The sequence below is a fragment of the Pristiophorus japonicus genome, chromosome 14, assembly GCF_044704955.1.
Source record: "Pristiophorus japonicus isolate sPriJap1 chromosome 14, sPriJap1.hap1, whole genome shotgun sequence".
NCBI classification, from domain to species: Eukaryota; Metazoa; Chordata; class Chondrichthyes; family Pristiophoridae; genus Pristiophorus; species Pristiophorus japonicus.
Window position 1 is genome coordinate 120,108,657 of NC_091990.1, and position 26,599 is coordinate 120,135,255.

At 47.6% G+C, this 26,599-nt stretch overlaps 1 long non-coding RNA gene across 1 annotated transcript in view; it reads left to right on the top strand.

The window, feature by feature from the left end:
* The window catches only part of LOC139279477 (uncharacterized), a 152,971-nt gene extending 127,391 nt beyond the window's left edge, over positions 1-25,580 (top strand). Inside the window, exon 4 of the long non-coding RNA XR_011596481.1 lies at positions 25,428-25,580. This is a non-coding gene — a long non-coding RNA (uncharacterized lncRNA). The remainder of the gene's footprint in view (positions 1-25,427) is intronic.
* Positions 25,581-26,599: the final 1,019 nt, after the last annotated feature.

Here is a 26,599-nt window from a genome sequence, read left to right on the forward strand (position 1 = left end):
CACAATGCGAGCCGTTACACACGGGGCACAGCTCTCCCCAGCGGTGCTTCTAAGTGCCGCAGCAAAACCCGACCCAGGAATCGCGCCCGGACTCAAATCAGCTGACCACCCCATATTTCACCACGGAGGGTCAAAACCCGGCGAAAAGCAGATCGCAAATGACCCGAAAATCCAGCCCATCTTTTAGTTTGCTTTTTAGTTGATTGCCAACAACCAAACCCCTGCCCCCAACAGACCCATCCATACGCAGCCAATGACTGGAGATGGCGTTAAACCCACTCGCTCCCTCCTGGCACATTTCCTTCCCATCCCAGACACCCAGTTTTCCAAAGTTTAAGGATCAACCCCCCACATTTGTATCCTTTGTTCACTTCCCCAGGATAAAGTGATTAAAATAGATTCCAAAAAATTAGCAGAATCAAATAATAATAATAATTAACAGTATCATATTATAGGCGGTCCCTCGAACGAGTTCACAGATGTTTCAATGAAGGACCCGATGTTCCAGTCCTGAACTCCAATTGAGGGGGTGGAAGATGCCTGTGCATGGATTTTTTTAACATGTGGTGACCATTGCACACCAGCCACCACACGGGCTTGACCGAACTAGGCCTTTATCCAGTGGCAAGGGTTAACCAAGACGACTTGAGACCTGCTCTGCTGCACGAACCTAGTGCGCACACATAACGCAGTGTGGGCTGGCCCGTGCTGCCCCTTGGCCCTCGGCTCTTCTGGGCCCCGTACCCTCATTTGCCGCGCCTCTGCCACGATCTCTCGCCGCTCCTCCGCCACAAAAACAATCACCGCAACTACGCCACGATCTCTCACCGCTCCTATGCCACAATCTCTTGCTGCACCTATGTCACAAACTCTCGCTGCTCATTGGCCCTGACCTTCGCACTCCTCTGTACCTGGGCCCCGCCGATGTTCTTGCCCATGCTCCAAAACGGCGACAAATAGATATCAAGAGCAAGGAGCTAAAAGTTAGGAGCTGCTTCATTGATTCTGATGATTCAAGCAAAGTGGCCGGAGAGAGTCTTAGCCCCTTCCTCAATTGGCTGTGCATCATCGACAGGCCCACCCCCCAATCTGATCTAGCTGTCAGTGCCTATTTACACTGGAGCGAGGGAGCCAAGAGGAGATTTCATTGCGGTTTTCAAAATTACGAAGGTGTTCTGGTTGAGGAGTCAATGAAGAGGGGACAACAAATTAAAATGATCACCAGGAGTGAGAAGCGAGGTTGGGAGAAATCCCTAAAGTTGTTTGGAGCATGGACTGCTTTGCCACAGGGAATGGCTGAGGCAGGGACCAGTGCATCTTTTAAGGAAAAGTTGGATAAACATTTGAGACAGAGGAAGACACTTGCTGGTCAGATTGCAGCGGCTCACAGAGGCTGCCTATAGTCTGTGGGCCGGAGATTGGACACTAAGACTACTGGGTCGGTGATCCCAGCCAGCTCTGCCTTAACTTGTTCTGACATGTATTTGTATTATTAATTAAATAATGTTCCCATCCATCATGCCCCCACCCTCTGGGCTGAACCTTCACGTCCAAACATCATGTCCTCGCATCGGCATCAAGAAAGAAAGAAAGAATTTGCATTTTTTTAGCACCTTTCTCGCCCTCAGGCCGTCCCAAAGCGCTTCACAGCCAATTAAGTACTTTTTTAAAAAAGTGTAGTCGCTGTTATAATGTAGGAAATGTGGCAGCCAATTTGAGCACAGCATGCTCCCATAAACAGCAGTAAGATAATGTTTTTTTTAAAGTGATGTTGATTGAAGGATAAATATTGGATGAATTAGAACTTCGCTGCTCTTCTTCCAGTAGTGGCTGTGGGATCTTTCACGTCCATCCCAAGAGAACAGACGTCGCCTCAGTTTAAACGTCCGAAAGACAACTCAATATGTGGCTCACCCATCCACCTGGCTCTTCTTCAAGCACCAACCCTGCTCCAACTCCAGGCTCATTTGGGGGTTTGGCACAACTTGGGCTAACTTCACGTGCACTGGATAGGGCCCAGTCCATACAGTCATCTCTGATCGATGTCGGCCGGTGGTCCGCCTTGTGACTGAAGATGAAAGTCTCAAGCGGGGGACGCTCTGGTTGCTGCCTCGATGGTGTAGAGTGGGTTAAGGGGTTAAGGCCTCTCGCCAACTAGTCCCTGCAATCCCAGTCAACAACATCGGATGAAGCCCCGGTACCAACTTGTACCGAGGCCTCCCAGGATAAAGAAGATGAGTCCTCCTCTGGCACCAGCTGGCTCGGAGGTGTCCGTGCCGACTGGTGCCAGAATCAGGCTGGTTCCCTCAAGCGCCGCCAGCTACTGTTGGTGAGCCCATCACCAGAGGTATCTATCGTCGCTTCTGGTGACACCAACCCAGCCCTGAGACATTGGTCTCCAGTTGGCGCCAGCTCATTTGGGGGCCCCACCCTCGGGGGCCTCGATCCCATTCAGGGTCACCTATGCTGCAGGTGACTTCCACTTTGGTGAGGGCAGTCGCAGGTTTCCATTCACTTTTATAGATCTGTGACCACCACCACCACTGCGGACCCACTTTCAGCCATTCCCTACAACCCCGGGGTGGGGGGGAGGGGGTTGGTGGCATTCAGGTTTAAGGCCTCTCACTCCCGGGGGTGGGGGGGGGAGGGGAGTACCTGTGCCTCAGTGCCCCCTCCCCCAGGATGCAGGGGCTCAGGTCTCGAGGGTTTAACTCGATCGGTGCTTGTATTCATGAGCTCGTAGCTGATATAGCCGCCCTCGTCTCTGTTCCCAGGATCTCGCTTTCAACCTTCCCTGTTGGTTGAGTGCGAGGAAGCTGCCCGGAAGCCTCCCACCTTCGAAAGCTAAATTGGGAGCCGGAGTTGGAGCACAATCTCCAGTTGTTGAGGCTTTCTCGTTTATTCGACACAAGGTTCTGAAACTGTGAGTTCCGGAATTCCCTTTACTTGGGCGGAGGAGGGTGTGGAGGGGAGTTGAGTCTTTTCTTGGGGTTGTGCAAAGACCTCAGGCATCGACCTTTGTTGATTCCTCCTACCAATTCCCAGTTATGGCCAAGGTAGACAGCGTTCATAGTGCCTACACCACCCTGCCTTACACCTTGCATTTTGCAGATCCAGCAGGCGAACTTCAGTCATGAAAGCATCAGAAGGAAGGAACCGGCCCAGGAAACTAGGCTGTTCCACCTACCAGAATCCACGTGTGAGATCTGGCAGACCTTCCTGCAGGGTTTGGCGAATATTCAAATTCCCTGCCACCAAATGCACTGGAGTTAATGGCCCGGAGGCGAGTCCCTGCCACAGACTGAAGACTCCCTTCAGACAGCATCACTGCAGCAGCGGTCTGTGTGCATGTCCTCAATGTAGGAGCAGACTCTATCGTCCAATGGATCTTGTATCATCACTTAGCTTGGCCTCGCACCTTGGGGTTCCTTCTGGAGCTGCAGTAGCAACTACTGGTGCTAAGGGCTTCTTTGGCGAATAAATGGAGGAGCTGCTGCAGGGCTACAAAATCTCCAGCAGAACCTTCAGGAATTCCTGGATTAGCTCCCACCCTCACACTTTGTAGCTTAGCCCGCCCCATATCTACCAGCCCTTCAGGGACTGCAGCTGTTTCATGGCTTTAGAGGACTGCAATGTCCTTTGCACCACGCCAGCACATCATTCCAGATTAGGACCTGGAATGCAGGAAGTTCGCAACAACTAACCTTCGAGACCCTGTCCAGTTCCACCTCTCCAAGCAGCGATGATGCCTGGATAGCCCACCACAGAGTTGGGAGGGTGGGCCATTTCCTGTACTTCCCTGTGGATGCTTGGGTCCAGGAGACCAGAAGTAGTGAGTATCCTCTGCATTTGCATCTTGAGTCTCCATGTTTTTTTTTAACAACATGGTTTGGTTTGACCATCAGAGCAACCATCTACTAGTGGGCATCCTGGCAGGTGACATCATGGTCTTCTACCATCCACACTTTGGCCCCAAGTTTCCACACGCGGCAAAACAGACGCCCCTCCGAGCTGGGCGCCCGTTTTTCGCGCCGAAAACGGTGCCTGAAAAAAAACGCGCTATTCTCGAGCGCTTTGCAGCTCGATGTCTGCTTGGCGCGGCGCCCAGGGGCGGAGCCTACCACTCGCGCCAATTTTGTAAGTAGGAGGGGGCGGGTACCATTTAAATGAGTTTTTTTCGTGCCGGCAACCCTGCGCGTGCGCGTTGGAGCGTTCGCGCACGCGCAGTGTGAAGGAAACATTGGCACTCAGCCATTTTAAAAAGTGCTGCTGAAAAAGTGAAAATTTGTTTATTGAACCCTTGCAAAGGCTTGTATTTTAATTTTCTTGATATTTCTGTGTGTGAGGGTGAGGGAGTGCATTCTGTAATTAAAGATAGACTGTGATAAACGGAACACATGCACTTGTTTGAGACTATTCAAATTCTTTGTAGCTGTTCAATGTTTAACATTTTTTAATAAAACCACATTGCCCTTCCATGATCAGCACTGAGGCTTCTTGCAGCTTTCTCCCCCTGCCGTCGGTTGGGCCTGTCGGGAACGGCTGCCTGAACTTCTGAGGCTTCCTGCAGCCTTCTCACTGCCTCCCCTCTCCCCCCCCGCCGTCGGGAACAGCTGCCTCAACTTCTGAGGCTTCCTGCAGCCTTCTCACTGCCTCCCCTCTCCCCCCTCCTGCCGTCGGGAACGGCTGCTTGAACTTCTGAGGCTTCCTGCAGCCTTCTCACTGCCTCCCTCCCTCCCCCTGCCGTCGGTCCGTCGGGAACGGCTGCCTGAAAGGCCTGCCTGAAGCACTTTCACACAGGTAGGAACATGGTTTATTTAATCTTTTCTTTGCTTATAAATTTTTATTCAGGTTGGATTTATTTGTATAATATTTGTATAAGTATAACTAAGGATTTATTGTAGAATGTAATGACTTCCCTTCCCCTCCCCCCCCCCCCCCCACCTCGTTCCTGACGCCTAATTTGTAACCTGCGCCTGATTTTTTAATGTGTAGACAAGGTTTTTTCAAGCCGACAAAAATCTTCACTTGCTTCATTCTAAGTTAGTTTGGAGTACGTTTTCACTGTGGAAACTTTCAAATCAGGCGTCAGTGGCCGGACACGCCCCCTTTTGAAAAAATAATTCTGTTCAAACGTGAAACTGTTCTACCTGACTCGAACTGCAGAAAACTTAAATGTGGAGAATTCCGATTTCTAAGATACTCCGTTCTCCACCAGTTGCTCCTAAAAATCAGGAGCAAATCATGTGGAAATTTGGGGCCTAAGAGTTAGTGATAATCCAGAAGGCTCAACTGTTGGAACTCCGCCAGTAATGTTTCCAACAGGTCTCCTTTGTCACAGCATCTGAACGAGAGCTGGTGGTCCTGAGAGCACAGTGTTCTCCAGGCATTGGTGCTACAGCCATCAGGCTCTTCAGCTAATGCTTTGACCTATGTGTGGGGGCCACATTCAGGATGAATGGGTTTCTAGGCCAATAGACATGGATGAGTTCACTTGGCATTTCAATAGGCTTGAAGTGTGAACAGTGCAATAGTTCACGTTCAGACTCAGTGCGGGGCATGTCAGTGTGTCTCCAGACAGACAATGGCCCTGAAATCCCGCGGGCGCTCGACAGAAAATGGTTAAAAAGATGCGCACTTACCTGTTCCTGCTGCGCCCACCAGCGATCCCGGTCCTGAGGCCCTCTCTCCCTGCGCATCGGAGCGCGTGCACGTCGGGACGTCCGTAAGCTGGAGCTGGAGTCACATGGCACTGGGCAGCCAATCCAGGTACAGTATAAGTAGGAGTTCTCATTATTATGATTGAGAAACAACCCTCCTAAACACCCAAACACAACTAAAAAATAGAAAAAATACATCACATGGTTAAGATTAATTTAAATTAAAGTTAATAAATGTCTTAGAAAAAATAAATATTTTTCCAATTTTTAAAAAAGTTTTTAAATTATGGTTTAAAATAAACTTACCTTAGTGGGCAGGGTTTTTAACATTAAAATGTGTTTTTAAAATGTTATTTTACTATGTTTTTGTATGTTTTAAAACTCTTATGCTGGTAAAAGTAGGCTATACACCTGCTTTTATCAGGCGCAAGAGTTTTCAGGAAATTTGCTGGGCAAGATATGGATAAATGCCGCAATCTTGCCCATGCAAATGTCCTCGCTCCCGAGATGCGGAGGATCCGTCAAGCCAGAGCTTGACAGATCAGAAAAGCCGGTTTTCGGCGCGTGCGCATTGTGTGCCGATAACCAGTTTTTGCGATGCCTTCCCGGGTCCGTACACACTCCGTACACACTCCGTACGGACCTGGGGAGGCTGGGGTTTCTGCCCCATTATGACAGCATGTCTACAAACAAGGTGGTAATATTTTCTGGTATCTGATCTCCAGTCCTACCATCCGTTCCATTTCAAATAACCACATTGCATCCAATCCCTTCATCATTGAAAAACACATCAATCATATCCCCTCTCAGCCTGCACTTCAGAAAATGAAGATAACCCAACTCTCACGGCTCATCCTCATAACTCCAAGCTCAAAGTTTTGGAATCCTCCTGTCATCATCCCCTTCGACATCCTCTCCAACGCCTCAATATCCTTCATCAAGTGCGGGATCCAAAACAATGGAACAATACAGCACAGAAGGTGGCCATTCGGCCCATCGTGCCTGTGCCAGCTCTTTGAAAGAGCTGTCCAATTAGTCCCGCTCCCCCAGCTCTTATTATTGAATCTGCTTCCACCACCGTTTCAGGCAGGGGCATTCCAGATCACAACAACTCGCGACCTAAAGTTTTATTTCCCCCGTCACCTCTGGTTCTTTTGCCAATTACCTTAAATCTGTGACCTCCGATTATCGACCCTTCTGCTCGTGGAAACAGTTCCTCCTTATTTAGTCTATCAATCAATTAAATATTCAGACAAATTTAACAGAAAAAGAAGAGTCGGGGAGGTTCAACTTAATGAGAAACCTCTTCAATTGTTTAATTCTAGAAAGGATACTAATGATAGTCTGGGAATGACTGCTATTGGATGGACACTGAATGTGTCTGCATTATGATCCATTCTCTGCTATTTTATTTGAACTTGTTTAAAATAAACAGATTAGCACCTAATTAAAATAACGGAGAAAGGATTGTCATCCAAACACGGTCATCATTTCATCCACCAATGTCGCCAACAGTAATTTCTGAGCTGGTGACATACTCTGAGCGAGTGAAATCTAATTGTTATTAAAGAACACCAGCAGAACATTTGTTTCATTCCCAGGTCGTAAAGGTACCAGGCAAACATTGTTTTTGGAACTTTAGTGTAAGATTGCAGTATCATCATCAACATCACCTCAAAGTCCCCCTCCAGGTCACACGCCATCCCAACTTGGACCTGTATCGACCTTCCTTCATCGCCACCGGCCCAGAGTCCTGGAACTCCCTCCCTAACAACATTGCGGGAGCTCCTTTACCCCACGGACTGCAGGGGCTCAAGAAGAAGGCTCACCACCAACATCTCAAGGGGGGCTAGGGATGGGCATCGACTGCCAGCCTTGCCAGCGATGCCCATATATTGAGAAGGAATAGGAAAGCAAAAATATTCCGGGAAAGATCTTTTATCAGACTAGTGGAATTGAAATATAGTTACATATCTCACAGGCTTCCTTTGCATTGCATGCTTTTGAATTCACTAAGTGTTGGGCGCAATTGTATTGCAATTGTTTTATCCGGGATGTAGTTCATGGCGAGTTCTCACTGTTTACAGGAGCTCTGCTTTCGTCCAAAGGTGATGGACGACAAGATGCCAAACCATGTTAAACCCCATCAATCAGTCACACAAGGGACAATGTATCACTTGTACATCACAATATGGTGATGAAAATTGATTGATTTCTGACTCTCCTCTCTTCCGATTAAAGATGTTGGGGTAAGTTTATAACCTTCACCACCTGGGCAGGAAAATGTCTAACTAACGGCACTCGTACAGGGTTAGTTCATCAGCTCCCTTGAATCAGAGTGCACCTTAGTTCAGAAGACTGCTTTTCATTGACAAGGTGCGATGATGTGATGAGAAAGACGGTGCCATCTCTCAAAGATATATATATATATCGGTTATAAATGCCTTATTTTAAAAAAAACCATTCGGTTCAATCTGGCCAACAACCATCAAATGTGCTGCAAGGCAGGCAGTGGAACCTGACTAAAATCAAAGCAAGTAAATACTTTAAACACGAGCATCACCATGACTACACTCGGCAGCATGTCAGTGTCCTGTGCACGTTACAGGAAGAACAGCAGATATAGCAGAGCATCAACAACAACCATGTTGTTATGCCTTTAATGTAGTAAAACGTCCGAAGGTACTTCACAGGAGCGATTATCAAACAAAAACCCGACGCTGAGCCACATAAGGAGATATTAGGACCAAAAGCTTGGCAAAGAGGTAACATCTTCAAGGAGGAGAGAAGGGTTGAGATGCGGAGCGGTTTAGGGAGGGAATTTTAGGGCTTAGGGCCGAGGCAGCTGAAGGCACTGCCGCCAATGGTAAAAATCAGAGAGTTTGTGGCGGGAACCGAAGACAAGGGCTTTGGTTCTTCCAATATTTAGTTGGAGGAAATTTCTGCTCGTCCAGTACTAGATGTCGAACAAGAAGCGTGACAAATCAGAAGCAGTGGCAAGATCGAGAGAGGTGGTGGTGAGGTAGAGCTGGGTGTCATCAGCGTAGAATCATAGAATAGAATCATAGAATGGTTACAGCACAGAAGGAGGCCATTCGGCCCATCGAGCCCGTGCAGTCTCTCTGTAAGAGCACTTCAGTTAATCCCATTCCCCCGCCCTTTCCCTGTCGCACTGCAAATTTTTTTCCGTCAGGTATTTATCTAATTCCCTTTTGAAAGTCACGATTGAATTTGCCTCCACCACCCTTTCAGCCAGTGCATTCCAGATCCTAACCTTTGGTTCTTCTGCCAATCACCTCAAACCTGTGTCCTCTGGTTCTCAACCTTTCCGCCAATGGGAACAGTTTCTCTCTATCTACTCTGTCTAGACCCCTCATGATTTTGAACACCTCTATCAAGTCTCCTCTCAACCCGCTCTGCTCCAAGGAGAACAACCCCAGCTTCTCTCGTCTATCAACGTAACTGAAGTCCCTCATCCCTGGAATCATTCTTGTAAATCTTTTCTGCCCCTTCTCTAAAGCCTTCACATCCTTCCTAAAGTGTGGTGCCCAGAATTGGACACAATACTCCAGTTGTGGTTGAACCAGTGTTTTATAAAGGTTCATCATAACTTCCTTGATTTTGTACTCTATGCCTCTATTTATAAAGCCCAGGATCCCGTATGCTTTTTTAAACACTTTCTCAACCTGCCCTGCCACCTTCAATGATTTGTGCACACATACTCTCTGTACATGTGGAACCTGACATGTTTTTGGATGATGTCGCCGGGGGGTGCGGGGTGGGGGGGGCGGCGGCAGCATGTGGCCGTCAACTGTACCAGATCGCAAGTGTCACTTACTCAGATTCTCCTATTTAGTTCCACAACTTCCACCTGCATGGTTACCTCGCAGCGCTAGTTTGACACTCTCTTGATGTTGCACTGCCTTCTGTGAGATTCCTGGAACATTTCTCACTCCACCATTTACACTAGTATTTTCTGTACCCTTGCTATTTTCCTTCTGGGTAACTGTCATGTCCCAGCATGGTTGGAAGCAGTCGCTAGCGGAGAGGGTGACCTTAGCTGGGCAAGGACTTGGAATGTTCAGTGCTTTGTGATAGTAGAGACACAGTTTTTAGTTAACTCTCGGCATACCCTTGCTAAGCCCATTTGGGGCTTCCTAAACCTTTGCTTTTCCCAACCTACGTGTCTATGTTTTTCTGGGCTTAGCTAAGTGCGCTATAAAGAAAGAAAGATTTGCATTTATATAGCGCCCTTCATGACCACCGAATGTTTCAAAGAGCCTTACAGCGAATTAAGTACTTTTTGGAGTGCAGTCACTGTTGTAATGTGGGAAATACGGCAGCCAACTTACGCACAGCAAGCTCCCACAAACAGTAATATGATAATGACCAGATAATCTGTTTTTGCTATGTTGATTGAAGGATAAATATTGGTCAGGACACCGGGGAGAACTCCCTTGCTCTTCCTCAAAATAGTGCCGTGGGATCTTTTATGCCCATCTGAGAGTGCAGACAAGACCTCGGTTTAATGTCTCATCCACAAGACAGCACTTTCAACAGTGCAGCAGTCCCTCAGCACTGCATGGGAGTGTCAGCCTAGATTTATGTGCTCAAGTCTCTGGAATGGGACTTGAACCCACAACCTTCTGACTCAGAGGTGAATGTGCTACCCACTGAGCCACAGCTGGCATTGTTTGTGTCAAAATGTTGACTCCATGTTCAACGGAGACTCTCGCTGTGTGGATTTTTTGGTTTGGAGACATGGGCCAGGAATTTCCTTCCAGCTGCTCCCGCTGCGGAACTTCATTGGACGCACCATTTACACACGTAAGAAGGGTTTCGCCCTACTTCCTGCGACAGAGCGGGAGTGGCTCCGAGAAGATTCCCAGCCACGGTGATGCATTTCCGCAGCTGTGGATTGTAACCTCGCTGCTGTATTTGAGGCTTTTCAGACCAGCAGGCCGCTTTCGGGTCTTCGGTTGTCACCTTGATGACATTAGCTGGCGAGTTCTTGGTGAACTAGCGCACACAGGAACCACATGTGTAGGTTGTCCAGGTGGACGGATTGGTAGGATGCATCCAACATAAAGGCCCCCATATTAGTGGCCTTACTGCATACTGCCACCTGCTGCCACTGAGTTTTCCTGCCGTTTTCCTCTCGCTCCCAGTTTCCACTTGGGCTGAAGTGGGCGGGAGGGGAGCACCGCCGGGAACTGCCCGCTGATGTCCTCTGGCGGCCAAGTCGTGTAAGTGGCCTCCCGCCCGCCGAGATGCCAGATTGGTGCGGGCGGGAATCGGTGCTAGCAGAGGGAAGGACCGCTGTGTGGAGGCTGTTCTTATCCCAACAGTAGGTATGAAGACCTGCAAAAAAAGGTTAGTGAACATCTTTTATATTTTTTTTACAGCGAATTACCTGGATGGGGTCCCCTGAAGATGTTCGGGTGAGTTTTTTTTTCGTGATGTTTTTACTTTTCAGGTCTTCCACCCTCCTTGGGCCCGACTCCATCCTTGGCGGCACTTGGGCGGCAAGCTCTTTTGCCGCCGAGATTGAGAACTCCCACCCACTGCTGCCCAGACTGACTGCATAAGCCGTTACTTTGCCATCGGGCAGAACTGCCACCTCTTTTAGAGGAATCTTCCTGGCAAAGTACCACCCAGTTAGTAGGCGGTCCTTTGGGCGGCAAATGGGCGGGCCTTACAGCTCATGAAAACTGGGACCAAAGAACCAACAGTTCATCACTGACCCAACAACAGAGTCCTTGGCCTCGACCTCCCTTGAAGACAGTGGACAGTACTCAGCCCAATCTGCACAGGGCACGGATGCTGTGACCACCGGCTCCACCAGTGGAAGGTGAGGTATTACGTATGTAACTATATAATGTTTGCCACCAGAGGGCGCAACTGTTGGAGTCCTAATGGTCACCTGCACACACGTGCAGGGCCAGTATAAAAGGTTGGCTGCCATGTTGTTTAGGCACTCTGGAGTTCTAATAAAGCAGACTAAGGTCACACTAAGTTTAGCTGTACTCAGCCTCGTGAAGTTCTTCTATACATAATATGAGGGACGACCCGAAGTGTGACTGTGGCCCTGAGTCCCAGACCATGGAGCACGTCACATCAACCTATCCACTGAGTTCTGTTGCGGGAGGTCCCTCATTTCTCCATTTGGCATCTCAGGAGGTCATCAAATGGAGAGCGAAACAAGACATCCCATAATAAGCTTTTCCTGTCATATGAAACAACTGTATTTGAGGATCTAATGTGGTGAAAAAAATGTAACTTAAAAATACGTCAGGTTTTTAAAGAAAGAATTTCATCAAAGAAAGTCTGTTGCTTTATTTCTGGTCATTGTATTTCCATTCTGATCCCTCCTTTTTCGGGGGAAGTTGAGTGAAACTTATTTCAGAATTCTCAGTCAGTATCATTAAGCAATGTCTTCAGGTTTAACATCTGGAATGTGAGATCATGAAAGCCTCCTGTGAGTTTATTGAAGGCGGAGGTGTTGAATGAGCACTGTGAGTTCTCAGCACCAATAGGAACACAAGATGGAAAAATACTGTTGAAAAAAATGATAAGTATAATTTATACTCTCATCAGAGATATGCACCAGTGTTCTTCCCATCCTGTGGCACAGTAGAAATAGCCTCCCCTGGATCTTTTTCTAATTAGAAATAAATAAAAAACATAAGAAACATAAGAAATAGGAGCAGGAGTAGGCCATTTGTTCCATCTAGCCTGCTCTGCCATTCAATAAGATCATAGCTGATCTGATCATGGACTCAGCTCCACTTCCCTGCTCGCTCCCGTAACCCTTTATTCCCTTATCTCTCAAAAATCTGTCTATCTCCGCCTTAACTATATTCAATTACCCAGCCTCCACAGCTCTCTGGGGCAGAGAATTCCATAGATTTACAACCCTCTGAGAGAAGAAATGTCTCCTCATCTCAGTTTTAAATGGGTGGTCCCTTATTCTAAGACTATGTCCCCTAGTTTTAGTTACCCCTATGAGTGGAAATATCCTCTCTGCATCCACCTTGTCGAGTCTCCTCATTATCTTACGTTTCAATTAGATCAACTCTCATTCATTTGAACTCCAATGTATATAGATAGGCCCAACCTACTCAACCTATCCTCAAAAGTCAACCCCCTCATCTCTGGAATCAACCTAGTGAACCTTCTCTGAACAGCCTCCAATGCAAGTATATCCTTCCTTAAATACGGAGACCAAAACTGTATGCAGTGCTCCAGGTGTGGCCTCACCAATACCCTGTACAGTTGTAACAGGACTTCTCTGCTTTTATACTCTATCCCCCTTGCAATAAAGGGCAACATTCCATTTGCCTTCCTGATTACTAGCTGTACCTGCATACTAACTTTTTGTGTTTCATGCACAAGGACCCCCAGGTCTCTCTGTACTGCAGCACTTTGCAATTTTTCTCCATTTAAATTATAATTTGCTTTTCTATTTTTTCTGCCAAAGCGGATAACCTCACATTTTCCCACATGGTACTCCCACCTGCCAAACTTTTGCCCACTCATTTAGCCTGTCTATATCCCTTTGCAGATTTTTTATGTCCTCACAATTTGTTTTCCCACCCATCTTTGCATCATCAGCAAACTTGGCTACATTATGCTCTGTCCCTTCATCCAAGTCATTAATATAGATTGAAAATAGTTGAGGACCCAGCACCGATCCTTGCGGCACCCCATTTTTTTACTGTTTGCCAACTGAAAAATGACCCGTTTAACCCAACTCTCCGTTTTCTGTTCGTTAGTCAATCCTCTATCCATGCAATATATTATCCCCAACCCCATGAACTTTTATCTTGTGCAGTAACCTTTTATGTGGCACCTTATCGAATGCCTTTTGGAAATCCAAATACACCACATCCACTGGTTCCCCCTTATTCACCCTGTTCGTTACATCCTCAAAGAACTCCAGCAAATTGGTCAAACATGATTTCCCTTTCAGCAAACCATGCTGACTCTGCTTGATTGAATCTTGCTTTTCCAAATGTCCTGTTACTGCTTCCTCAATAATGGACTCCAGCATTTTCCCAACGACAGATGTTAGGCTAACTGGTCTATAGTCTCCTGCTTTTTGTCTGCTTCCTTTTTTAAATAGGGGCTTTACATTTGCGGTTTTCCAATCTACTGGGACCACTCCAGAATCCAAGGAATTTTGTTAGATTACAACCAATGCATCCACTATCTCTGCAGCCACTTCTCTTAAGACTCTAGGATGTAAGGCATCAGGTCCAGGGGATTTGTCCGCCTTTAATCCCATTATTTTGCCTAGTACTACTTCATTAGTGATAGTGATTGTATTAAGTTCCTCCCTACCCATAGCCCCCTGATTATCCACTATTGGGATATTTTTAATATCTTCTACCGTGAAGACCGATACAAAATATTTGTTCAACGTCTCTGCCATTTCCCCGTTCTCCAATATTAATTCCCCAGCCTCATCCTCCAGGGGACCAACATTTACTTTAGCCACTCTTTTCCTTTTTATGTACCTGTAGAAAATCTTACTATTTGTTTTTATATTTTGTGCTAGTTTACGTTCATAATCTATCTTCCCTCTCTTAATCATTTTTTTAGTCATTCTCTTCTGGCTTAAAAAAATCCCAATCCTCTGGCCTCCCACTATTCTTGGCCACATTGTTTTCAATTTGATACCCTCCCTTATTTCCTTAGTTAGCCACACGATGGTTATCCTGTCTCTTACAGTCTTTCCTTCTCAGTGGGATATATTTTTGTTGCTAGTTATGAAATATCTCCTTAAATGTCTGCCACTGCTCATCAACTGTCCCATTCTTTAGTCTATTTTCCCCATCCACCTTAGCCAATTCTGCCCTCATACTTTTGTAGTCTCCTTTATTTAAGCTTAGGACCCTGGTTTGAGAACCAACTTTCTCACCCTCCAACTGAATTTGAAATTCAATCATATTATGGTCACTCATTCCTAAAGGATCTTTTACTATAAGATCATTTATTAATCCTGCCTCATTACACAGTACTAGATCTAAGATAGCCTGCTCCCTGGTAGGTTTCACAACGTACTGTTCAAGGAAACTATCCCGGATATACTCTATGAACTCCTCCTCAAGGCTACCCTGGCCAATTTGCTTTGTCCAATCAATATGAATGTTAAAATCACCCATGATTATTGCCGTTCCTTTATTATAAGCCTCTATTATTTCTTGATTTATACTCTGTCCAACAGTGTAGCTACTGTTAGGGGCCTATAGACTATGCTCACCTGTGACTTTTTCTCTTTATTATTCATTATCTCCACCCAAACTGATTCAACATCTTGATCCTCTGAGCTAATATCGTTTCTCACTAATGCACTGATCCCATCCTTTATTAACAGTGCTACCCCACCAACTTTTCTTTACTGTCTGTCCTTCTGAATTGTTAAATACCCCTGAATATTTAGTTCCCAGCCTTGGTCACCTTGCAACCATATCTCTGTAATGGCTATCAGATCATACCCATTTGCATCTATTTGTGCCGTTAACTCATCTATTTTGTTACGAATGCTACGTGCATTTAGACAAAGAGCTTTTAAATTTGTTTTTTTACCCTTTTTTCCTGCTTGTTTCCTCTGCTCTTCAAACTCACTTTCTACATTTTTGCTTTCTAATTCCAACTTTACTCCCCTCCCTACTGAATCTATTTTCAGGTCCCCATCCCCCTGCCAAGCTAGTTTAAACCCTCCCCAACAGCACTAGCAACTCCGCCTCACCCCCCCCCCATCCCCCGCCCCTGCAAGGATATTGGTCCTGGCTCTGTTGAGGTGCAACCCGTCTGGCTTGTACAAGTGCCACTGCCCCCAGAAGCAGTTCCAATGCCTCAGGAATATAAAGCCCTCCCTAATGCACCAATTCTCCAGCCACGCATTCACTTGCTCTATCCTCTTATTTCTGTACTCACTAGCTCGTGGCACCGGGAGTAATCCGGAGATTGCTACCTTTGAGGTCCTGCTTTTAATCTCTCTCCTAGCTCCTTAAACTCTGTCTGCAGGACCTCATCCCTCTTTCTACCCATGTCATTGGTCCAGATATGGACCACGACCTCTGGCTATTCACCCTCCCCCCCAGAATGCCCTGCAGCCGCTCGGTGACATCCTTGACCCTGGCACCAGGGAGGCAACATACCATCCTGGAGTCATGTCTGCAGCCGCAGAAACACCTGTCTGCTCCCCTGAGTATTGAATACCCTACCACTATAGCTCTTCCATTCTTCTTCCTCCCGCCCTGTGCAGCTGAGCCACCCATGGTGCCGTGGTCTTGGCTCTGGCTGCACGCCCCAGAGGCACCGTCGCCCCCACCGGAACTCAGAAGAGATTGCTGGTTGGAGAGCGAGATGTATTTGGGGACTCCTGCACTGCTGCCTAGTCCTCCTCTTCTGTCTGGCGGTCACCCACTTCCTCTCTGCCTGCACACTCTTAAGCTGTGGGGTGAGTACCTCTTAGAAACGTGCTATCCACGTAGATCTCAGTCTCGAGGATGCACCGCAGTGACCCCAGGCGCCGCTCAAGCTCCAAAACACGGAGCTTGAGTTGGTGCAGCTGGAGACACCTCCTGCACATATGGTTGTCCCGGCTGCGCGAAGCATCCAGGACTTTCCATATGCCACAGGATGTGCAATCCATGGAACTGAGCTGCTCTGCCACCCTCCAGTCGCACTCGCAACTATCAAGCAAAAATAAACTCTAAACCTTAGCAAACCACACCCAGCAACTGCTCAGCAATCAGCTGATTTAACTAACCTTTATTTAAAGACTAAGTACTAATTTTGTCATGTATCTTACATTATTATATATAACTGTATCCTAACATGCTATACATGACTGTAATAAGATATGACCTGTAACCACCAGCATACCTTACCACCAGGGGTGCACTTGCAAGGGACAGGTATATAAGGACAGGTCTCAGGCAAATGCAGCATTCCAGAGCTGTGAAATAAAGGTGCAGGTCCAGAGTGACCTTGACTTCACTACATGCCTCGTGTGAATCTGTACTGAGGGGACAGGACTTTACAGTGGCGACGAGTTACGGGATTACAGAATCCACAGAATGGCGAACAACGGATCAGATGAAAAGTACAATGCGGGAGACAATTGGGAGGACTTTATAGAAAGGCTCCAGCAAAGCTTTGTAACCAAAGACTGGTTAGAAGACGACAAAGCAGACAAGAGAAGAGCCCATCTCTTTACCAGCTGTGGCTCGAAAACATACGCTTTAATGAAGGATTTGCTGCCACCCGAGAAACCAGCAAGCAAGTCGTTTGAAGAATTGAGCACACTGGTAAGAGACCACCTGAAGCCAGCGAGCAGCCTACACATGGCCAGACACAGGTTCTACAACTGCAGACGCTGTGTGGGCAAGGGCATACTCGATTTCGTGGCGGAACTTCGGAGGTTGGCTAGTTTATGTGAGTTCGCCGATGAACTGAGGAGAGAAATGCTGAGAGACTTTTTCTTTGAAGGAATAGGCCACGCAGGCATATTCCGAAAGCTCATAGAGACCAAGAACCTGACCTTAGAGGCAGCAGCACTGGTTGCACAGACAATCTTGGCAGGGGAAGAAGAAACGAGGTTGATTTACAATGCAGGTACGACAACTAACGAAATATCGGAACAAGGAGTTCACAGCATGAAACAAGCTGCTACCCCCACACACAGACAAAAGCGGGAGAGCAGGCTCTCGACAGCAGGCAGTGGCGCCAGAAGCCATCAAGGGCCACAGGAACGGCCGTTCACACCTCATCAACCCACAATGCGAGCAATCAACTACAAACTGAGAGAAGCTCAAGGGAGATCAGCCAGGCTCAGCTCATTCTTTGGAAACAATGGAAGCAGTCTGTGCTGGAGGTGTGGGGGTGGGCACTCGTCAAGGGGATGTCGATTTCAGGAACTGTGAATATACAGGGCATTTGGCTCGCATGTGCAAAAAAACGGCAGCTCGGTTGGTATATGAATCGGATGGGTCGGAAAGCGGACCAGAAGATGGTGGGGACAGTACCCGGGACACCGATGTACAGCGGGTCAACACGATCAATGGCCGCTGCTCCTACAACAGGACGCCTCCTATAATGATGAGGGTCCTACTCAACGGGATACCTGTCAACATGGAGCTGGATACAGGAGCGCGTCAATCTCTCATGGGTGCTCAACAATTTGAACAACTGTAGCCGCATAAAAGAGACAGACCAAAACGCACAAGGGTCGACACCAAACTAAGGACCTATACCAAAGAAATCGTACCAGTCCTTGGCAGCGCCATGCTCTCCGTCACACACAAAGGGACAGTGAACCGACTTCCCTTGTGGATTGTCCCCGGAGACACCCCAGCACTACTGAGGAGAAGCTGGCTGGCAGAACTAAACTGGAAATGGGATGATGTCCATGCCATGTCGTTAGAGGAATGGACCTCCTGCTCAACAGTTATAAAGCGATTTGAACATCTCTTTCAGCCAGGTGTGGGCACTTTCAAAGGGGCCAAAGTCAAAATCTACATCACACAGGATGCTAGACCGGTCCATCACAAGGCCAGAGCTGTACCCTATGTGATGAGAGAAAAGATTGAACACGAACTAGACAGGCTTCTGCAAGAAGGCATTATATCACCTGTGGAATTAGCGACTAGGCAAGTCCCATCGTCCCAGTCATGAAGCCTGATGGATCCATACGAATCTGTGGGGACTACAAATCTATCATAAACAGAGTCTCCCTATAGGACCAGTATCTGCTGCCCAGAGCGGAGGACTTATTTGCCACATTGGCTGGAGGTAAACTTTTCTCAAAACTAGACCTCACATCTGTGCATATGATGCAAGAATTGACCGAGGAATCCAAGCTACTCATCACCATCAACACACATCGAGGCATTTTCATGTACAATCGATGCCCATTCGGCATCAGGTTGGCAGCTGCCATATTCCAGCGCAACATGGAGAGTCTGCTCAAGTCCATCCCGGGGACGGTTGTATTTCAAGATGGCATACTTATCACGGGCAGGGACACCGACTCCCATCTCCGTAATTTGGAGGAAGTACTAAAGCGGTTGGATCGGGTAGGCCTACGAGTTAATCCAAGTGCCTGTTTCTCGCACCCGAAGTTGAATTTTTGGGCAGAAGGATTGCCGCTGATGGAATCCACCCAACAGAGTCCAAAACAGAAGCAATTTGCCTGGCACCCAGGCCCCGGAATGTCTCAGAACTGCACGCCTTTCTCGGGCTACTCAATTACTTTGGGAACTTTATGCAGAGCTTAAGCACACTGCTGGAGCCTCTCCACATGCTACTCAGGAAGGGCTGCGATTGGTTTTGGGGGGACGCCCAGGAACGCGCCTTCAATAAGGCACGCAACCTTCTGTGTTCCAACAGTGTTTTGACTTTCTTTGATCCAGGTAAAAAGCTAGTTCTCACATGCGATGCGTCAGCATATGGGGTCGGGTGCATTTTACAACATGTCAATAATGCGGGAAAATTACAACCCATAGCTTATGCCACCAGGTCACTTTCGCGGGCGGAGCGCGGGTACGGAATGGTTGAGAAGGAGACGCTCGCGTGCGTGTACGGTATCAAAAAGATGCACCAATACCTTTTCGGGGTCAAGTTCGCGTTAGAAACTGACCACAAGCCCCTCATGTCCCTCCTATCCGAGAGCAAGGCAATAAACGCCAACGTCTTGGTGCGAATTCAACGGTGGGCACTCATGCTGGCGTCCTACGACTATACCATAAGGCACAGACCAGGCACAGACAACTTTGCCAACGCGCTCAGCAGGCTACCCCTGGCGACCACGGAAGGGTCTGACGAACAGGACTGTGAGATAGTAATTGCAATCACTGCCTTTGAGTCCACAGGTTCGCCCATGATGGCTCGCCAAATCAGAGCCTGGACGGCCAGTGACCCCACGTTATCCTTAGTAAAAAGGTGTGTCCTAACCGGTGACTGGGCAGAGGCTCGCGATGCCTGCCCCGAGGAATTCAAACCTTTTCACAGGCGCATGCATGAGCTATCACTACAAGCGGACTGCCTGATGTGGGGCAGCCGAGTAGTCATCCCTCTGCGAGGCAGAGAGGCATTTGTCTGGGAGTTCCACTGCGAGCACCCGGGGATCGTTCTCATGAAGGCCATAGCCAGATCCCACGTCTGGTGGCCTGGTATTGATGCGGACTTGGAGCTCTACGTCCGACGGTGCACCATTTGTGCCCAACTCAGCAATGCCCCCAGGGAGGGTCCCCTGAGCCCCTGGCCCTGGCCTACCAAACCGTGGTCGCAGGTGCACGTAGACTATGCGGGCCCATTCATGGGCAAAATGTTCCTCGTAGTTGTAGATGCATTCCAAAGTGGATCGAATGCACCATTTTAAACTCGCCCACAACCTCCACCACTGTGGAGAGCCTCGCAACCATGTTTGCAATGCACGGAATCCCTGACATATTGGTCAGTGACAATGGTCCGTGCTTCACCAGCGCAGAAGTCCAAGATTTTATAATTGACCACGGCATAAATCACGTCAAGACGGCACCGTTCAAGTCGGCCTCCAACGGCCAGGCGGAGAGAGCAGTGCAAATCATTAAACAAGGCATGCTTAAAATCCAAGGTCCTACGCTGCAGGGTCGCCTGTCGTGACTGCTGCTGGCATACAGATCTCGTCCGCACTCACTGACTGGGATTCCCCCCACGCAACTGTTGATGAAAAGGACTTTAAAAACAAGGCTCTCATTAATCCTCCCAGACATGCACGAAATCATTGAGGCAAAGCGCCGTAAGCTGACTGAGTACCATGACAGAAATTCGAGGGGGAGATGGAATGAGATAGGGGACAAAGTGTTTGTACTAAACTATGGCAGCGGTCCCAAATGGCTTGCAGGGACAGTAACGAGCAAGGAAGGAAACAGGCTACTGGTAGTACAAATGGACAATGGCCAAACCTGCCGGAGGCATGTAGACCAAATCAAAAGCAGATTTACCAACAACACTGCGGAACCAGAGGCAGACCACAATGTGGAACTCACACCACACCACACCACACCTGGTGGACAGACAGAGGGAACAATCTGAGGAAAGGGCAATCCCAACAGACAGCCCAGGTGAGTCAACAACAATCACACCAATCGAAACAGACAGCCCAGGCGAGATACCAGCAACCACACCCAAAGAAAAACAGACACTAAGGCAAACAACTGAACCACAACTCAGACGCTCCATGCGAGAGCGTAGACCACCTGAGAGACTGAACCTATAAAGCCAATAAGACCTTGGGGGAGGGTGATGTCATGTATCTTACATTATTATATATAACTGTATCCTAACATGCTATACATGACTGTAATAAGATATGACCTGTAACCACCAGCATACTTTACCACCAGGGGTGCACTTGCAAGAGACAGGTATATAAGGACAGGTCTCAGGCAAGTGCAGCATTCCAGAGCTGTGAAATAAAGGTGCAGGTCCAGAGTAACCTTGACATGCCTCGTGTGAATCTATACTGAGGGAACAGGACTTTACAACTTTAATAGAGAAAAAAAAAACACGCACCAATCAGCTACTTCCCTTGTGCCAACGCCACTTTTAAACTCGGACGTCTCTTTTGAATGTTGCCTGTTGAGCCTTGCCTTTTAAGCCTCCGCCTCCGTTCCCGCTGCTGTTCCCACGCAGGTCCATTGCCTCTGTGAAATATCACTTACCTATTTTTAATTTTTAAATGAATCTTCCCCTCTTCTCTGAATACCCACTCTTTACAAATGCCCGAATAAACCACTCTGTTTAACTCCACTCTGTTTAAGATCGCTCTGTGCAGATACAGCCTGCTTTAAAATTTGACCTGCCTTCCCCAAACCCGGCTGAATTCCTCTTGGATCCCAGCCTGCGGTCAAAACAAAATGAAGAGAGAAGAGATTTAAAAACTAACAATCACTGAGAGTGCTATGACAGGAGAATGACAGCACAAATTGAGCTTTACTCGCACATACAATGACTGTGAGTTATTCTTATTGGTGTGCAGAAAGCAATTCCACTATTGGTTCTATGAAAACTATGTTAAAATAAATTTTAAAAGACTTTCATTTGTATAGCGCCTTTCATGACCTCAGGACGTCCCAAAGTGCTTTACAGCCTGTGAAGTACTTTTAAAATGTAGTCACTGTTGTAATCCCGATACTAGACTCCTGAAACAAGCACTCTGCTCGTCACGGCAGGCGAGTCCCAGGAGGGCAGAGAAGCGTTTCAAGGACACCCTCAAAGCCTCCTTGAAAAAGTGTAACATCCCCACCGACTCTTGGGAATCCCTGGCCCAAGACCACTCAAACTGGAGGAGAAGCATCCGAGAAGGCACCGATCACTTTGAGTCTCTTCGATGGGAGCACGCAGAACCCAAGTACAAACAGCGGAAGGAGTGTATGACAACCTAAGCACCCGTCCTTCCAATTACTATCTGCTCCACCTGTGACAGAGACTTTAGGTTCTGCATTGGTCTCATCAGCCACCTTAGAACTCATTTTAGTGTGGAAGCAAGTCTTCCTCGACTCCGGGAGACTGCGTAAGAAGAAGAAGTAGGAAGTGTGGTGGCCAATTTGCACACAACAAGTTCCCACACACAGCAATATGATAATGACCAGCTAATCTATTTTTGTTATGTTGATTGAGGGATGAATATTGGCCAGGACACCATCATTAGTGTTGTAGAGATTCATGTTGTATCCAAGGGCTCAGTCCCGGCACTGGCTCACAGCCTCTAGTTAATGGAAGATGTGCTGCAACATCAGCTGTAAACTGGAAATGCTTCAGCATATTCAATAAGGAAGATCAGGCAAATGGAAGGGCAGGGAATCATATCTCCATAAGATGTTGCATAATGAAAAGACCTTATCTTCAGCTCACCAGAAGGACTGGTCTCGATTCTACACCGCACAGTTCTCAGATAGATTCCAACTCTGGTGGAAAATTGTCCATCTTTCTTCCATCAACACCAATCCTGTTGAGAAGGGCAGAGTCCACCATCACGTTTTTGTTAATAAGGCAAGGTTGTTGAGCACCAGATTGGTTGAAAAGCCACCTGAAAAGCGCAATCAAGCACCGAAAGCCTAAGGATACAATCAGCCAAATTCCTGCAAGATATCTCAGAATACCATAAAGAGCCCCTGAAGGGTTTTGGCTAATGTACTTTGCTACAGGGTAGGGATTGGTGCTATTTCAGGCCAGGCCAGGATCCAGGAAATTGGGTAAGGATTCATCGCTTTAGGGAGTGGGTGGGAGCAGGTATTGCGACATGGTGTATCGTCAGGAGAAAAGACTCCTAACTTCAGAAGGAAGAGGGTTGGAAGATTTGATTATTATTACATCCATTTGAGAGAGCAGACATCTCTTGGTTTAACATCTCATCCAAAAGACGGCACCCTGACAGTGCAGCAATTCATCAGCACTGCACTGGAGTATCAGCCTAGATTTTTTGTGCGCAAGTCTCTGGAATGGGACTTGAGCCCACAACATTCTGACTCAGAGGCGAGGGTGCCACCCACTGAGCCACAGCTGACACTGTGCAGGATTTGTTGGATATAATGCCATGATATGGGAACATTGGATTGTGTTTTGCTTTTCGTGTTCTAATCAGCTATTGAGAGATTTGGCTTCTGCTGGCTGGGATCATCACTCATTACAGAACAGTGCAACATTTCATAGAAACATAGAAACATAGAAAATAGGTGCAGGAGCAGGCCATTCAGCCCTTCTAGCCTGCACCGCCATTCAATGAGTTCATGGCTGAACATGAAACTTCAGTACCCCCTTCCTGCTTTCTCGCCATAACCCTTGATCCCCCGAGTAGTAAGGACTTCATCTAACTCCCTTTTGAATATATTTAGTGAATTGGCCTCAACTACTTTCTGTGGTAGAGAATTCCACAGGTTCACCACTCTCTGGGTGAAGAAGTTTCTCCTCATCTCGGTCCTAAATGGCTTACCCCTTATCCTCAGACTGTGACCCCTGGTTCTGGACTTCCCCAACATTGGGAACATTCTTCCTGCATCTAACCTGTCTAAACCCGTCAGAATTTTAAACGTTTCTATGAGGTCCCCTCTCATTCTTCTGAACTCCAGTGAATACAAGCCCAGTTGATCCAGTCTTTCTTGATAGGTCAGGTAAAGGAATGCTCAAGTTCTCCTGATTACAGTAAGGTATTGCAATTGAGCACATAAATCTAGGCTGACACTCCAGTGCAGTGCTGAGGGAGTGTTGCACAGTTGGAGGTGCCGTCTTTCGGATGAGACGTTAAACCGAGGCTCCGTCTGCTCTCTCAGGTGGACGTAAAAGATCCCATGGCAGTATTTCGAAGAAGAACAGGGGAATTATCCACGGTGTCCTGGCCAATATTAATCCCTCAATCAACATAACCAAAACATTTTATCTGGTCATTATATTATTGCTGTTTGTGGGAGCTTTTTGTGCACAAATTGGCTGCCGTGTTTCCTACATTACAGCAGTGATACCACTCCAAAAATACTTCATTGGCTGTAAAGCACTTTGAGACATCGGGTGGTCGTGAAAGGCGCTATATAAATCCAAGTGTTTTTATTTTTCATATTGCACTACAAGATGCCATTTCAAATCAGTCACAAGGATTAAAGATACCTCTTTGACATGTTGCATTCTTGAAGTACTAATCAAATGCAAAAGTTATGTTGCATTCCTTTATGCCGTGCAACATAGAATCATAGAAGTTTACAGCACAGAAGGAAGCCATTCAGCCCACCATGTCTATGTCAGCCCTCTGAAGGAGCTATCCAATTAGTCCCATCCCCCTGATCTTTCCCTGTACCCTTTACTATTTTTCTTTTTCAAATATTTATCAATTTTCTTTTTAAAACTCTTAAGGCTAGAAATTTGGGTATTAGTGATTTCGCCCGTTTCCGGTCGATAATCGTGGAGTCTTTTTTAGCGCCAGGGTAGCGATGTCGCTGGAAAATTTGCCAAACGGTGATCAGCGATAGCGATAGCGTTAATCTGGCCTTTCACGATCGAATTTGTGCGCCGGAGCCGAATTTTGCAGAAAAAAAACGCACCTTCTGCACATGCGCAAATTTTTTCCCCCGATTTTGTTTCCTCCGATTTTTTTCTTCTTCCCGCAATTCTGGTCAGTCAGGGAGTGCTCGTGCATGCACAGTACATTCAGGGCCGAAGGAGGTACTTTTCACACACCAAGCAGCCACGATGGAAGGGGACTCCAACAGGCAGAGAGCCCAAAAGTTTAGCTATGCAGCAAACGAGGCCCTGATTGCAGCTGTGCAAAGCAGATGGGGGTAATTTAATAGGAGGGGTGCTGGTAAACTCCTCCCAGCTATGCAAAGGCGTTTGTTGACCAGTGTGGCTGAGGAGGTTTCCTCAGTCGATAATACCAAGAGGGACCATCAACAATGTAGGAAAATGTTCCATGACCACAGAGGGTCGTGAGAGTATGTAATATTTTTATTCATGTACTCGTTCATTGCGTAAATTGTAAGTTTGACACATGTGTTATAGTGTTGCACCTTATTTGCCATGAATGATCGTTACACATTATTAAGAGTGCTTTTTGACAAATTAAAAGATGTTTATGCACTTTGATGTCTTTCTCATGAATCAGTGCCATTAAACAGAGGACTGTATTAAATGCACACAGTATGGTATAAGTGCTTTGATGGTTATCTATGTGTGCCACAAGAGCAGAAGGGCCGTCTGGTAATTGTCCAATTGTCATCTTTGCAGGCAAAGTTGTCACCTAACCGCAGGGCGCAGCGGCGCACAGACGATGGTCCACCCCGGACAATGCCATTAACGGACCTGGAGGAACGCGTGACAGCTCTGATCAGTGCCTCAGGGAGGTCAGCTACCCATGGGGATGCTGAGCCCCTGTTCGAAACTGAGGGTAAGTCCTGAAATATTCCCGGGCTGCATTGGGGCAATGTGATGCAGTGTCTGTGGGCTAGGGTTGGTGCAATATGATGCAGCGTCTCTGGACTAGGGTTGGGGCAATGTCATGCAGCGTCTACATATAATGCAGTAGTGGCAGTCCTTCAAATGAGCCTGTGAAAAGTGACCTTCCTCATGTCATCCTGTCCCCTCCCTTGTTGCTAACCACTCGTCTGTTGTTTTCTATTTCCAGATGAGGAGACATCCGATCTGCCAATGGAAGCCTCCACCTCAGCCTATCCTGTGGGGGTGCAGGAGGGGACCACGAAGAGAGCGAGGACAAGGAACCTCCATGGGAGGAGGAAATTCAGGAAGCTATTCCAGAGGGGGGAGGGGGGATGCAATCGACACCTCTTTTAGCTGCGGCCAGTAGTTCTGACGAGGAAGAAACATTCTTGGGCTTTGAGCAATCCGAGGCCCCCGGTCCAAGTAGCTTGCAGCAATGCACTCCTAGGGTTGAATCCCATATGGCGTCTCTCCAGTGGGTGAGTTGGCAAAATTGGTCTGCTGACAGACAGGCGGACGCACACCTGGACATGGTGGGACTGTCCAGGGAGAGCATCCAGCTCAGCCGACAGCTCCTGGAGGCCTTGGGTGCTTTTCCCCCAAGCATTGTGGCGGCACTATCGGCGGACACAAGGGAGGACATGTCACAGATTGTCGCGGCTGTCAATGACCATGCCCAATTGAAGGTCTCGACATTTGGCACTGCAGTCCCCAGTATCATAGCACCAGACCCACATCACCTGTGCGTGGCGAGGCCGAGCAAGAGGCTCGCCACTCAGAAGCCAGGCCTTCCACACCCCGAGCTTCTCCAGGGGATCCACATATGCCATTGTCTATCCCCCTTTTAGAGCAGAAGTCTGGCCGTGTTGCTGCACAACGTCTTGGTACCACCTTGGGCATGGTCAGGGCACGAGGGAGAGGAGTTAGGACAGAGTTGGGGGAGGGAGGAGGGGCCGCAGGTA